This window comes from Rana temporaria, chromosome 1 (genome assembly GCF_905171775.1).
Source record: "Rana temporaria chromosome 1, aRanTem1.1, whole genome shotgun sequence".
In the NCBI taxonomy this organism is placed as follows: domain Eukaryota; kingdom Metazoa; phylum Chordata; class Amphibia; order Anura; family Ranidae; genus Rana; species Rana temporaria.
Window position 1 is genome coordinate 79,455,355 of NC_053489.1, and position 15,369 is coordinate 79,470,723.

The window sequence follows — 15,369 nt, forward strand, 5'->3', positions numbered from 1 at the left end:
TCAGGATCAACTTAATAAGCTATTGTACATTTCAGCAAATGTACTTTGTATGGATCTGGAAGGTTTATTTTAGATAGTACAGAAACACATGCTGAACTGTATTCAAATGTGAATTTTACAAATTTGGACATTCCTCTTCTTCTTTTTTTCTTTTTTTTTTATTATTTTTTTTTTTTTGTATGTGCGACAGACAAGCATATTCCAAAGAGTTAAATTGTATTCTGTAATGTGAAATTAAGTAGCTCTAACTGTATTTTACTTGACAGCTATGCTATGGCATATAATTATTTTTCTTGAAGTCTTAAATATTCATCAGCCCTATGTTTCCCTTGCTACTGATACTCTGTTGGATTTTATATACTGGAAGATTGTTGGCTGTTTTATTGCTTTTTTTTTTTTTTCCTATGCATAATTGAACCTCGGCTAATCAGTATTACTGTCTAGATTTCTGTCCCTTCCACATTTCAAATTCCTAAGTCTTGCTTCCACTTAGGAGTTTGTCCTCCACTGGCCCTGCTTGCTGGCAATTGTGCTGTCCTATTTTTATGCAGATTGTGATATAATCTTATTTTCTTTGGATCAAAGCTGGACTGAATCGTATTGTATAATTTGTTTTGTGACACTCTTAATGTTATTTGGTACTTGTTAAGTTGTAAATAACGGCTACTGCTTGTTTTATTTCAGTCTCTACTACCTCAGGTGTCCTATAGTTTGTTTTGTTTTTTCTTCTTCTACCAAAGTTGACTTTTCACAATGAGACTATACTTGCTGTAAGATTGATTCCTAAGACTTCCAGGGCTCAAGGGCTAATTTCTCTTTAGCACCTTAACTGTGCAAGCAATTGTTGCGGAAATCTCTGGGTTAAGAAAAAAAATTGGCTTAATTGTATCCTTTGTTGTTTTAAATATATCAAGATATTTTAATTATTAAAGGTTTTTAACCCATGAACCGATTTTATAGTATAATTTGTACCTATTTTGGTGTTTGTCTTTATAGTAAATAAAAGATTTTGAACAAATTCTGTGCTTTGTTTTTTTCATGATTAGTTATTAAGCCTCATTCACACAGGTGTACTACAGCATGCAACCCCCTGCGAGGGCCGTATTTGTCTGTATGGGGATGCGCAGGTGTTCTGTGCATCCCTGTGCAGGCAGTACCATTCATATTAATTGGGACACAGGGGTTGCATGGACACAGCCGCTGCTCCCAAAATGACAGCCGTGAGGGTGTATGGCCCAAACACACACTGCCTGTCAAATTTGGAGCCTGTCTGGGAAAACATAGCCCTCGCACAGGTGTAACACATGTGAACAAGGCCTTAGAACAGCAGTCACTAAATGGCAGACAGTGGTCTAGAACTGGACCGAATGACAGTCCTGCCTGGACTGCAGCAATGCCACTGCTTGGTGTCCAGTCCCGGGCTTCCCGCCAGGCCACCGATGTCATTCTCTCAGGATGTGCGAGGAGATACAGATCAGGACTGAGGGGTGGGAGCTATTCAAGTTATGTTAACAAGTGGGTAGCTTGTATAGAAAGACTACCACTCTCTGTCCCCTCCATAAATGTTAATTCAAGACCCCTGCCTTGGAGCAAAACTGGTGAATTTTGTGCTTGCAATGCTAAAAACGAAATTGCTGCAGGAACTGACGGCTAAACTAGCTTTAGCACCATGCAATTTCCCTGCAGTTCCCAAACCCACAAATGCACTGTGGTTTGAGATACATGGGGATGCTATTAAGAATGAATGGCAGCCCAGTGCGTTTTTGTAAACGATATTGATTTTTGGGTTCGGGATACCCACAATAGCGTGAACCAAAAAAGCTCAAGCAACCATTATGTTCAAAAGGATAGCAGCTTTGTATTTCTTGTTACAGGTTTTCTTTAAATGTTAATACATTTGTGTAGCTTACAATATAAGCAACCTGTTCATTCCATTAAGTGGTAATCTGTCACTGTTAATTATTAACTGCAGGTAATTGGTAAACTGAGCTACTTGGTTACTGTCATACAGAGGGTCAGGTGTAATCTGCACATCCTGTAAAAGATGAGCATCTATGCTTGTCTTTACAGTGGCTTGAGTGTTTAGACTTTTGAGCTTTGCTGATCCCCGACCACTGAAAAGCATTTGGGAGTGACAAATACCTGCTTTGCATGCCTTTGGCTAATCTCGCTGGTTTGTAGGTCCTGCGGTGACATTCAAGCCAGCAAAAGGAAATATAGTATGCAATAGCAGTACACATGCAAGTGTGGATTGCCTGCAGTGACCAACAAAGCACCAGACTTGGTCCACCAAAAAGGAAATTATAGTTACTTCTATTTTACCGGCTGACATTTGCAAGCAACCCTGTGGTGAAGGGGGTCATTTTAAAAACGTCCATGTAACCATAGATTTATTGGAGTCTATAAAGGAATAAAGACTCTTCTCCCATGGAAGAGCTTTAGTGATGCTGCTGCTCCTACAAGGCCTTATACAAAGATTGATGCAAGGATACCGTGTACAATTCTAAGGCAGATGAAAAAGCCTTAGAGCAGGTGTGCCCAACCAGTGGCCTGCGGAGCCCTCTGATGTGGCACACAATCTCCTGCTCTGGGATGGAGTGAAATATAATGCTGTATTAAAGGTAAGTTTTTATTACTAAAATCAGTGTGTGTGTATGGGCATATCTGTTCTACGGTGGTTACTGCGGTGCTTTCAAACTGATCCACAGGTACAGAGAAGTGCACCTGTGGGTTACCTGCACTGAGCCATAGACTTCTATTACCTGCGAGTTTGGTGTGCTGAGAGTAGAGTAAGCTCTATAGAGCCGAGTGGGCTGCCATCCACCCACTTTACTCATTGTGGCCCACGACCATACCTTCGAGGGACTGTCCCTGATTTGGAGCAATGTCCTCTGTCCCTCATTTGTCCCTCATTTTGGTCTGATCTATACAGATGTATATAAAATGCACTTTTTATATATCAAAAAGTGTTTCCCAGTGCTAAACCTTCATCTGATTTCTAAATTGCTGCATTTGTAAATTCCAAAAGCCAATATAAAGAAATAGTAGTGGTAAAAAAAGCACTTGTGGGTTTAACCAATCTTATTTTTTTGTACAATTCTCCTTTAAGGGGGTGTGTCCTATGCCTACATACCTTTGCTGATAGGTGTCCCTCATTCCCATCTCAGAAAGTTGGGAGGTATGCCCACGACCGTTTACCAAGTTGCTTAAGAAGTGGCCTTTGCTCTTCAAAAGGTTGGGCACCCCTGCCTTAGGCCGCGTACACACGGTCGGTCCAAAACGATGAAAACTGACTGAAGGACCATTTCATCTGTCCAAACCGATCGTGTGTGAGCCCCATCGGTCAGTTATCCTTCGGTCAAAAATTTTAGAACTTGCTTTAAAATTGAACCGATGGACGCCTAACCGATAGGTCAAAACCGATGGTTAGTATGCAAAAGCATCGGTTAAAAACCTGCGCATGCTCAGAATCAAGTCTGTGCATGCTTGGAAGCATTGAACTTCATTTTTCTCTGCACGTCGTGTTTTATGCCACCGCATTGGACTCGATCGTTTTTTTTAACTGATGGTGTGTAGGCACATCAGACCATTAGTCAGCTTCATCGGTTAACTGATGACAACTGTCATCGGATGGACCGACCGTGTGTACACGGCCTTAGAGTGTCAGCTAAAGATGTGGCACTTAGGCTGGCCATACACAGTTTGAATCTTGGCTGGGTCCTGCTGAATTGGTTATTGGGCAGGCTGAATGTATCAGGTTGATCAATGGATCAACTTGGGTACAACCATCCTGCTGGGTTCTCTTTTGCTTCTATAGTCATTGGCAATAATCTCAGTCTCCCAGCGGGGATGGCTGTCCCTGCTGGGAAAAGACAATGGCCCAGCAGGAGGGATTCCCCCATTAACATGTTCTGTGTTGATGGGGGAATCAAGTGAATTTCTTTCCTGCAACTTGTGGTTGCAGGAAATACATTTTTCTCCATGTATGGTTGGCCTAATCTGTTTCCAGTCTATAATAGAAAAAATAATGAACAATAGCAGTGGTCATGGAGGTCAAACAACAAATAAATCCCTACCCATAAGGTGAATACATAAACTGTGACTTTCAGAAGTTTGAAAAATGTCAAGATCCTTTTGCCCTCAGGTTCTAATTGACTTCTATATTACAGACTGCACCCTAGTCACAATTTTTGAAACTCCTGAGAAGGGCTGTTTACCTTCCTACAACAGTCTACACTGCACCATGTTACCAAAAGTATTGGGACACCTGCCTTTACATGAACTTTAATGGCGTCTTAGTCTGTAGGGTTCAATATTGAGTTGGCCCACCCTTTGCAGCTATAACGGCTTCAACTCTTCTGCAAAGGCTTTACACAAGGTTTAGGAGTGTCTGTGGGAATGTTTGACCATTCTTCCAGAAGTGCATTTTTGAGGTCAGGCACTGATGTTGGATGGGATGGCCTGGCTCTAATTCATCCCGAAGGTGTTCTATCGTATTGAGGTCAGGACTCTGTGCAGGCCAGTCAAGTTCTTCCACCCCAAACTCGCTCATCCATGTCTTTATGGACCTTTCCTTGTGCACTGTTTCAAATCATTTGGTGGAGGGGGGAATATGGTGTAGGGGTTGGGCTTGGCGCCTTCGTTCCAGTGAAGGGAACTTTTAAGGCGTCGGCATACCAAGATATTTTGGAAAATTTCATGCTCCCAACCTTGAGGGAACAATTTGGGGATGTCCACTTCCTGTTCCAACATGGCTGTGCACAAAGCAAGGTATATAGACATTGATGAGCGAGTTTGGGGTGGAGGAACTTGACTGGCCTGCACAAAGTCGGGATGCCATTTAAAGTTCATTTGTGTGTGTAAAGGCAGGTGTCCCAATACTTTTGTAAATATAGTGTATGTCAAATACATTCCCAAACCTTTTATTTCCAGAATGGGCCTTTATGCTGTAGATGAACAGAATAGGGCATGAGAAGGTGAACTATGGTCAACGAAGGCTGACCATCATGATAAACCTGGAGTGGCAGAACTACAACTTCAAGTCCAAAATAGGTTGGGATGCTTTGTGTAAAATCTGCATTAAATCCAAATGTGTGCACACCTAATAGGAGATCTTTTTGTTTTTGTTATTCAACTTTGTTGTCTGAGGTCGGGTAACCGCCCCACCTCAACTGACTTCTCATTATCAGTTCATGTGCATTCCAGCTGAATAAAGTTTTTATTGCATAGAAAAATTTACATGTTCTTGTGCGTACATTGTGTGTACTATCTATTTCCAGCTTTTTTTCTTTCCTAACTTTTCTGCAGTGGCTCCTATTACTAGTTGGGTCCTATTGGAGCCAGTGCAGCGTGTGCGCTTCCCCCAGGCCTGCACTGATGTGCTCTGTTTGGCCAATGAACACAGGTGGCACTGAGGTGTGAGATTGCTGGACCATGTAAACGCCCGCCTCCCTGCCCATGTGCCTTTAAAATTATACTAAACATACAATGTTTAATGACCATTATCCCTTCTGTTTGTGTATAAAGATTATACCACTATTTCATTTTAATATAAAAAAATAAATGACATAATCTGAGTGTCCTATTTAATTACCTTGCTTACCTTAGAATGAAGCCCTCCAGCGGTGCTGACAGGGCTTAAATCTTCACCCAGTCTTCCTTCTAGGTTTTCACTCTACCTACAGGTAAACTTTATTATAGGCTTATCTGTAAGTACAAGTTTTTTAAAAAAAAAACGACTTTACTTCCACTTTAAAGTCAAAAGATTGTTTCCATTATAAAAGTTGGGGAAAAAGTGTTTACTTGATTTCTGCAGATCCCCTATTTAGGTAATATTGAGGAGGAGGGACCAGCAGAAAAGCTCTGATTCTGTCTGTGTGCAAATGCATTGTGAGTCGTGCAATCCTGCTGTGGGCCACGTGGATAGATTCTGTTCCTGACCAGATATTGTAATTGGTACATTGGTGATATGCTCACCAATCCTAATATCTAAAGTGTGGGTGGTTCGATGAGTGGTTGGTTGGGGTGTGCGTTGGACCTGGGGGGGTGTCAGGGCGAGAATGCTTGGGTGAGTGTGTGTGTAGGGTCAGCCTGAATGTAACTGTAAGATAATTAAACTGTTTATTACGCAATGTCAAAAGGTGTGGGGCCCAGAGGGGTCCACAGTGATTACCATGTCTCACTTGTTATGGATTTCCTCCATTGAGGAACCGGGGCAATTATTCTTGGAACGTAAAAGTCTGTTAAAGTATTATTGAATCTGCACTACTCTATGCAAGAGATGTAACCATTTATATGCCTTTTTGATAATTGTAGCTGCAGAAAACAAATAAACAGTTTTTAAAAAAAAGGTGTGGGTGGTTCTATCCATATATTGCAGTCCACAAGGGCACTGCAGTAATTACCAATATACAAATGGGCTTTAAAGCTCTGTAGGCATTTTGCCTCTTGCTTTTAGTTATAATAGTGAAAATGGGATGTTACTTAAATTTTCCGCCACTAGATGGTGTGGTATTCTATTTTACATTTTATCTGCAGGCATTTTGCCTCTTGCTTTTAGTTGTAATAGGGAAAATGAAATGTTAAAATTTTCTGTCACTAGATGGGGTGGTGTTGTATTTTACATTTTTAAGTTATATGAATGAGATGGCAATTCTGCAATCATGTAATATTTCAGTTGATGTATTTGAAGAAAGATTATTTCACATTGAAAGAAGCTAAAATAGTATACGCTATATAATGCGTTCCACTGTAGTCAGATCTCATGTTTCTCTTTCCCCCTGATGAGAGCAGCTGTGACAAAATGTATAAGGCAGGGCACATGCTCTGACATTACTGTGCATGCATGAGAGCAGCACGTTGCCATGTCAATAATATAATACAAATCTGCACTGTGTTCAGAAAATTGAGTGGATAGCTATATGGCTGCTAGCACACATGGGTGATATACAAAACACAAAAGGAATAAAATAAATGCACACAATTGAATATAACAATAATACAATACAATCTTACAAAATAGAGCAAACATTGTCCTCGAGTCCTAGGGTCACTGAGCTTCGGACCGGGTCACGTGCACGCGACCCCACGGCTGGGCTTAAAGAGCCACGTACATGTATGTGCCCAGCCGTGCCATTCTGCCGACGTATATCGGCGTGAATGGGTCCTTAAGTGGTTAAGTGTCCAGTCAGTGTCCCTGACCACCACCAGACGAGTCATATGACGACGCTGTACTGCACTGGTGACGATATGTAAAAAATGTTTTTAAAAAAACTTGCCCTGCCCCTTACTAAATACATTGGACTGTCTACTTTCCAAAAAAGGTCATGGGGGGGGGGGGGTATTTCTACTGTCCTGGCACCTTGAGGCCTCAAAGAATGAGATCGGCAGTCAGTACATCAGAACTAATCCGTTTTCGAAAATATACAGTTAGGTCATATATATTTGGACACAATTTTCATACTTTTGTCTCTGTATGCCACCAGAATCCCCAAAAATTTGAAGTGCAGACTTTTAGCTTTAATTCAAGGGGTTAATACCAAGTACAAATTTTAGGAACTGCAACCATTTTTATACACAGCCCCCCCTCCCCCCATTTTCAGGGGCTCAAATGTAATCAAATGTTAATTTTTAACATTTTGTTGAGAATGCTTTACTGGCAATGACTGCCTGAAGTCTGGTACCCATGGATATTACCAAAGACTGGGTTTCTTCCTTTCTGATGTTTTTCCAGGCTTAACCACTTCCTGCCCAAGGACGTCATATGATGTCCTGGACTTTCAGTGGGGATATCTGAAAGATGCCTGCAGCTACAGGCATCATTCAGATATCCATTTCTTCAGCCGGCGATTCTGTGCACCATAAGAACGATCATAGCGGCAGTTGCCCTCTCGCCGCCATCCGGTGCTTCTCCGGGCTCTCCCGTGCCATCGGAGACCCGGAGAAATTATCTGCCGGCGCCGGATGGGAGGCATAGAGATGACTGGTCACCAGTCATCTCTATGAACGTCGGAGGCCCGGGCGCAATGTTATGACATCACGCCCTGGTACCAAAATGTAAACAAAGCTGCAATTGCGGTTGAAAGCATGAGATCCGTGAATTTTTTTTCACAATCTCATGCTTTCCAGCCAGGAGGAGAGATGTGGGGTCTTAGTGACCCCCACATCTCTCCATAAAGTGTACCTGTCACGAACCATTCCTATTACAAGGGATGTTTACATTCCTTGTAATAGGAATAAAAGTGATCAAAACATTTTTTTTAAAAAAGTGTAAAAATAAAATGACGTAAGATAAAAAATTTACTTTTTTTTAAACGCCCCTATCCCCAGTAGCTCGCGCTCAGAAGCGAACACACACGTAAGTCCCGCCCACATATGTAAACGCCATTCAAACCACACATGTGAGATATCCTCGCGTGCGTTAGAGGGCCAGCAACAATTCTAGCACTAGACCACCTCTGTAACTCTAAACTGGTAACCTGTAAAAAAAAAAAAAGCAACACCTATGGAGATTTTTATGTACTGAGGTTTGGGGCCATTCCATGAGTGTGCGCAATTTTAAAGTGTGACATGTTGGGTATCCATTTACTCGACGTAACTTCATCTTTCACATTATATAAAAAAATTGGGCTAACTTTACTGTTTTGTTTTTTAATTCATGAAACTGTTTTCTTCCCCAAAAAAAGGCGTTTGAAAAATTATTGCGCAAATACAGTGCGAGATAAAAAGTTTCAATGACCGCCATTTTATTCCCTAGGGTGTCTGATAAAAAAAATATATAGTGTTGGGGGGTTCTGAGTAATTTTTTAGCAAAAAAAATATGATTTTTGCATGTAGGAGAGAAGTGCCAAAATAGGCCCGGTATGGAAGTGGTTAAAGGTTCGATCTCCAAGAAGGAAAACGGAGCATGCAGAAGAATAAAGGCTCCAATAGTGTGTTAATGTTTTTCCATACCGTTTTTTTTTAATAGAACCCCAGAGTAGTAGGGTGGCTAACAATTGTGGTTTGGGCAGATTGGCCTGACAGTCAAGTTGAGATACGACCTTCGGCTCACCGTAAATGGTAACGAAGAAGACTATTGGGGGGAGGTGGGGCTTGAATGCCATATTTTCTCCTAACATGGCCTCTATATGAAAGTAAGGCTGGGTTTTTTAGCTGTGTCCCTCCCCTTTTGTAGGTGTGGAATAGGCAGATGGGCGATCTAAATGCCCGCCGTTCCCTCTTACGTTTTTCCCGTAACTTTTTTAAAATGAGGCTTGGTTTGCTTCTTTTGTGTGGGGCTGGAACAATGTCACTAATATGGCCACCATATTAAAACAAGGCTTGGTTGCCTCCTGTGTATATAAGGTGATGGCTCAGTGTGTCGCCTGCGCCACTGGAAGACGTCACGTATGATGTAACATGTCGGGCAGAGCTACGCACTGACATCATCACACCCCACGTAACCCCCGGAAGTGTTTGTTTGGATTTTGAAATTTTATTGCCGGCAAGCTACTTTTTATGATGTATACCGAAATGGAAGACTTTTTATAACAATAAAGGAGTTGTGTTTTAAAACTATAACACACTATTGGAGGCCTTATTTTCCCACATGCTCCTTTTCCTTCTTGAAGATCATAGCTTTAAGCACAGTGCACGGAGGGCGGACATTGAATGAGGACGTGCGGAGTCCATTAATACCGGCATCCCAGACCCCGCAGAGGGCTATATCTGCAGGCGTTTGTGACCTCGCTACAAACCGGAGGTCCACACCATCCACACGATCTGGTAAGAGTTTATTATTTCCCCCGATGTATACCCCAAAGAGAGGCTCATCCCATGTTCCCTTCGGTGGTTGTGGAAACTTAGAACATCTTCCCATCTTTCTTGAACTGACATCACTTCTTGGTTCGATTCACTTATCATTATATGTGGACTCTGCCTTTAAATATCACTGTATTTTTAAGGACTATAATTTAACAGCCACTTTGTTTATTTATGTACACCTGAATCAGTATATGTATAACACTTTATTAAATTTTGGGTCATTTAGGTTTTTAGCGCGACTATTTTTCCTTATTTATCTTGTTTTACATGAATATATCGCATGTTAGTGTCGCTGCTTTTTCTTTCACATGAACATTCACTTTTTCAGATTTATAGCATTAGCGCGGTATATACACCTTTTGACTATATTCTAACTGTAGCTGTCATCAGTTGTTCTTTGTGGGTTTAGTTTTGCCTTCAAGTGAAATGCATGCTCAATTAGGTTGGGATCAGGTGATTGACTTGACTATTGCAGAATATTCCACTTATTTTCCTTCAAAAGCTCCTGGGTTACTTTTGCAGTGTGTTTTGGATCATTGTCCATCTGTACAGTGAAGCGCCTTCCAATCAACTTTGCTGCATTTGGCTGAATCTGGGCTGACAGTATATCTGTGCCCATGCCATCACACTGCCTCCACTATGTTTTACAGATGATGTTGTGTGCTTTGGATCATAAACTCTTCCAGACCTTTTCTGCACTTTTTTCTTCATGTCATTCTGGTACAGATTAATCTTACTTTCATTTGTCTAAAGACAAATTAACTTGCGTGCAGTGTTGCATGACCATGCAATTGCCAGTTAAAGTAGCGTAGTGCACAGGGATTAAAATACCTGTCCGTTTTTATTGCTGTCTGTGTCCTCATTAGGGAGACTCGCCCTCTCTATTTGTCCTACTTCCCATTATCACTGAAATTAAAAGAAAATCTGAGAGTTGGAGCAGATCTAGCCTACCTCCTCTCCCATTTTGTAGAGGGGGCGGGTGAGCAAACAGGTGGGTGAGCGGTTGGGGGGACTGTGCCAGTCTCAGCTGCAGTGTGGCGCACACAGACAGGTGGACTTGTTCCGGCACTGGGCTCCGCTGCGGGATTCAGGGCAGATTCGCGGGCCCCTGTGATTTACTTGAAATCCTAGGACGGTCCAGGCAAATCCAGGACAGTTGGGAGGTATGCTCTATCCAGTTGTCTCTTTTTGGTTTCTGCAACTGGTCCGCTGATGACATTTACAAAAAATTATAAATATGTTGTTTTCTCGGCCGACCATTGCATCTACAATCCTCAACATTGGCCATTTCTTTGTGCTCCTTCATAAAAGCTTTCATAGCACATCTTGAAACCCAAATCTGTTTTGACATCTTTGCCTGGGAGAGACCTTGCTGATACTGTAGAACTACCTTGTGGCTTGTTGCTGTGCTCGGTCTTGCCGTGGTGTAGGACCTTGGGACTTGAAACGGTCTTCTACAACCTCACCAAAGTAGCAGACTTTAGCTGTTCTTCGACCAGTTTTAAGCCTCCTACGCAGCTGTTTCTGTGTTAGTTGTACGTTTCAACCTACAAATATGTTGATGATCATTTTTCCCTGCTTGGTATAATTTTGGTAGATCCTACACCTGACTCTAATCCTAATAAAAAATCCCTGACTTTGTGCAAGTGTTAGAATCGATGACGGTTTGAAGTCAAAGGGTAGTCACACCAAACATTGATTTGATGTAGATTTTTCTTCTGTTCGCTCACTTTGTTCAATGATAAAAATAAACAAACAATTAAAATGTATGATTGAAAGGGGGGGAGGATACGTTGGGACTTTATATGAGGTAATGGGTCAATTACTTCCATCCCTATTAATTATATGAAAGATTAATTTTAATCTTTCCCCGCACATGCTTCATACAAAGTCCCGCTCTCTCCTGTTCTCTTTCAATTAAAATGTATGTTTTGGAAAGCATTCTTACTTTACAGTATTTCTTCACACCTTCCTGAAACTTTTGCACAGAGCTGTATACCCTTTAGGCATCAACGCGGAGTTTTAAGGGTGCAGGGAATTTGAAATGTTTTTGGCAGATGTAACCGTTGATGAAATTGCTGTTCTTGTATTTTATTGTATTATAACTGCATTGTAAATCGCAGCGTAAACTGTTGGCGCTATATAAATCCTGTATAATAACAACAATGAAATGTATCTGCATGCTTAGTTTTCCTTGAGTTCTTAGTACGTTTTACAAGTGCTTAGCCATTTCGTAATGAAACACAAGTGAGAGTTGACATCCTGGCTCGTGAGTAGGTCAGGGAGTGAGTTAGAGCAGACAGGCTTGTGAACAGTGTATCGTTGGTGCCCTTTCATATGCAATAGGCTACGGGCTTTGTTACGTGGAGGGACGCTACAGCCGTGTGCTTAAAAGCCCTCCCCGTATGCAAATATATGTGCTGCTGCAGTGTATGCTGGGAGTGCCAGTTTTTTTTTATAATTTTACGTAGAATCCAGACATTTGGGAGATATCTCATAGATTAATGACTCTTAACTGTTTTACGGGGAAATGGTTGGCTTGTGGTCTAGTGCTAATTAAGGTTAGTTTGTCACACGTTCCTGAAGCCTCCATAACTTGGTGGAGGTGTGCCCTGACCTGGGATCACAAGCTTTTCTATTCCAACTCATACTTACCTGGCAGAGGAGATACCATGATCAAGAAGGTGGTTCTCCCAGGGCGAGGCTCGGCCATTGCACTCCGGCTGTGCTGACCCCTGCGATTTCCTCAAATGCAGGAAACTCGACTGCATAATTTGTGGTAGTGGGGGACTGCGTTCGCGCTTTCCCCTGATAATTCCTGGTTAAAAACAGCTTTCAAAAAATATTTATCTTCGCAACACATCAGCAGTTCCCATATTTTTACAGGCACCCTTCTCCTTTTTATAATGCATTCTTTGCAGCTGCGTGTGCCACACTTTTGACACTATTGCTTTGCCTACGAACCGATTTCCCTGGGTACTCATATTCGCTACAGGCCCCTACGCCATTCCACTCTGTAAGCAGCAGTGATTAAAAGCTGATCACTGCCCAACATGGTCCTCTTTTGGACACGCCCGTTCACCCCCCTGTATTTAGCATATGGGGGGCTCCTTCTCCACCTTCAACGCCCGTGTCTTAGGTGGCTCCACAACTACTGTTCTCCTCCCTTCGGCCCCTCCAGATCATTCCCTATCATGGCCTTGGAATCCCAAACCAAAGCAAGTAATCACCAAAGGTTTACTTTTTAGGGGGAACATAGCAAATAGGACAGGTTTGTTCAACCACTTCTACCCTGCTGGACTTCAGGAATGTGCAGGAGATATGTACTTAGCGTCTTTGATTTTTGTGTCCCCCCTCCACCACATATACTACTATACAGATGGTTTAGGCAGGTGTGAAAAAAATGCTGTAAACTAATATTGCTTTAAAAAAACATAGAAGTGTTAATAGTTTTTTTTCTTTGATCAATTAATAATAGAAAGTAAATGAATAGAAGAAAAAAAAAACATGATAATAAGGGACTATATACAAGATTTTAGTAATGAGAACAGTATCAGCAGTAATCAGAATGGATTCATGAAGAATCGTTCTTGCCAAACCAATCTATTAACCTTCTATGAGGAGGTGAGTTGCCATCTAGATAAAGGAAGTCCCGTAGACGTGGTGTATCTGGATTTTGCGAAAGCATTTGACACAGTTTCCCATAAACGTTTACTGTACAAAATAAGGTCCGTTGGCATGTGCCATAGGGTGAATACATAATTGAAAACTGGCTACAAAAGTTCAGAGGGTGGTGATAAATGGGGAGTACTCGGAATGGTCAGGGGTGGGTAGTGGGGTCCCTCAGGGTTCTGTGCTGGGACAAGAAAAGAAAAGGCACACTAGCCTAGTGCTTTATCCTTTGGATGGATTTTATTAAAAAAGATAAAATGAAAACTACTCACAATGTAGAGTTTCCACAGTTGGCAGCAATGAGTCGGACCCAAAAACACTCCAAATGGTCAAAGAGGATGTGATGAGGGCCACTGCTATCTGACGCGTTTCAAAGAACAACCTTCTTTCTCAGAGCCCAGCAGTGTTCTGTGCTGGGACCAATCCTATTTAATTTGTTCATAAACTACCTGGAGGATGGGGTAAACAGTTCAATCTCTGTATTTGTGGATGATACTAAGCTAAGCAGGGCAATAATTTCTCCACAGGATGTGGAAACCTTGCAAAAAGATCTGAACAAATTAATGGGGTGGGCAACTATATGGCAAATGAGGTTTAATGTAGAAAGATGTAAAATAATGCATTTGGGTGCAATCTATACACTGGGGGGAGAACCTCTGGGGGAATCTAGGATGGAAAAGGACCTGGGGGTCCTAGTAGATGACAGGCTCAGCAATGGCATGCAATGCCAAGCTGCTGCTAACAAAGCAAACAGGATATTGGCATGCATTAAAAAAGGGGATCAACTTCAGAGATAAAACGATAATTCTCCCGCTCTACAAGACTCTGGTCCAGCCGCACCTGAAGTATGCCGTCCAGTTCTGGGCACCAGTCCTCAGGAAGAATGTGCTGGAAATGGGGCAAGTACAAAGAAGAGCAACAAAGCTAATAAAGGGTCTGGAGGATATTGGTTATGAAGAAAGGTTGCGAGCACTGAACTTATTCAATTTGCAATTTGGGAAGGGTAAACATTGTAGGTATCTTAGGTTCTTTTGTGTTTAGATGGTTCCACGTATTTTTATCAATGAGTCCCTTTTAAAAAGCTTTTGTGATTAACGTTAATATTCCAAGTTGAAGTTGTTGATTACAGATTTGAATATGGGACGGTACTATTCTTTGTTAAGAATTTTTTGACACATAGCTTCATAGTTGGCGGTATTCATAACTACTATGTTACCACCCTTATCTGTTGGTTTTATTACAATCTGATTGTTGGTTTGGAGAGATTTGAGAGCTGTTTTCTGTTTAAAAGAAAGATTATTAGTAGAGTTATCAGAAAGGTTACGTTTTTCTATTTCTTTGGACGTTTGTTCCACAAAGGCCCAAATACTGGTATTTTTACTAAGGAGTGGAAAATTAGTGGATTTAGGTTTGTATGATGGAGGCGGGGGAAAAGTCACACCAGGGGCACACACGCCCCCCAGAGGGGGTGCAAGTGATGCCTCTGCTTCAGTGTGACCCTCCTTCCACAACTCCATCAAATCCTCAATCGTATAAAACTTTGAACATAAGTTTCCTTGCGAAAAGATGTACGGTATGTCTTTTATCATCTGAAATGTGTCCCCACTGACAAAGGGACAAAAGCTTAAGCCCAATTTCAGAACATCAATTTCAACCTGAGTTAAAGCAGTGGATGAAAGACGAACGACTTCCAATTTCGTACGTGAATTTGGTATTAAGGTTGTGTCGATGGGGTCGTGTAAATAGGGGGGTAATGTGGGATTTTGGCTACAAAAATTGGAGCCAGTTTAGGCTCAAAAGCCGCAGTACTGTGTGGAAATAACTTAAGAAGATTGGGTTCACTAACCCTTCTAGTAGGTGTGGTTCGAGGTGAAAGGCAAAATGGTAGGGCAA

General features: G+C 41.7%; 1 non-coding gene across 1 annotated transcript; it reads left to right on the top strand.

The window, feature by feature from the left end:
• The first annotated feature begins 12,451 nt into the window (after positions 1-12,451).
• Positions 12,452-12,615, top strand: LOC120925533. Its single transcript, XR_005746786.1, has one exon. It is a non-coding gene; the product is annotated as a U1 spliceosomal RNA (small nuclear RNA).
• The last annotated feature ends 2,754 nt before the right edge of the window (positions 12,616-15,369 follow it).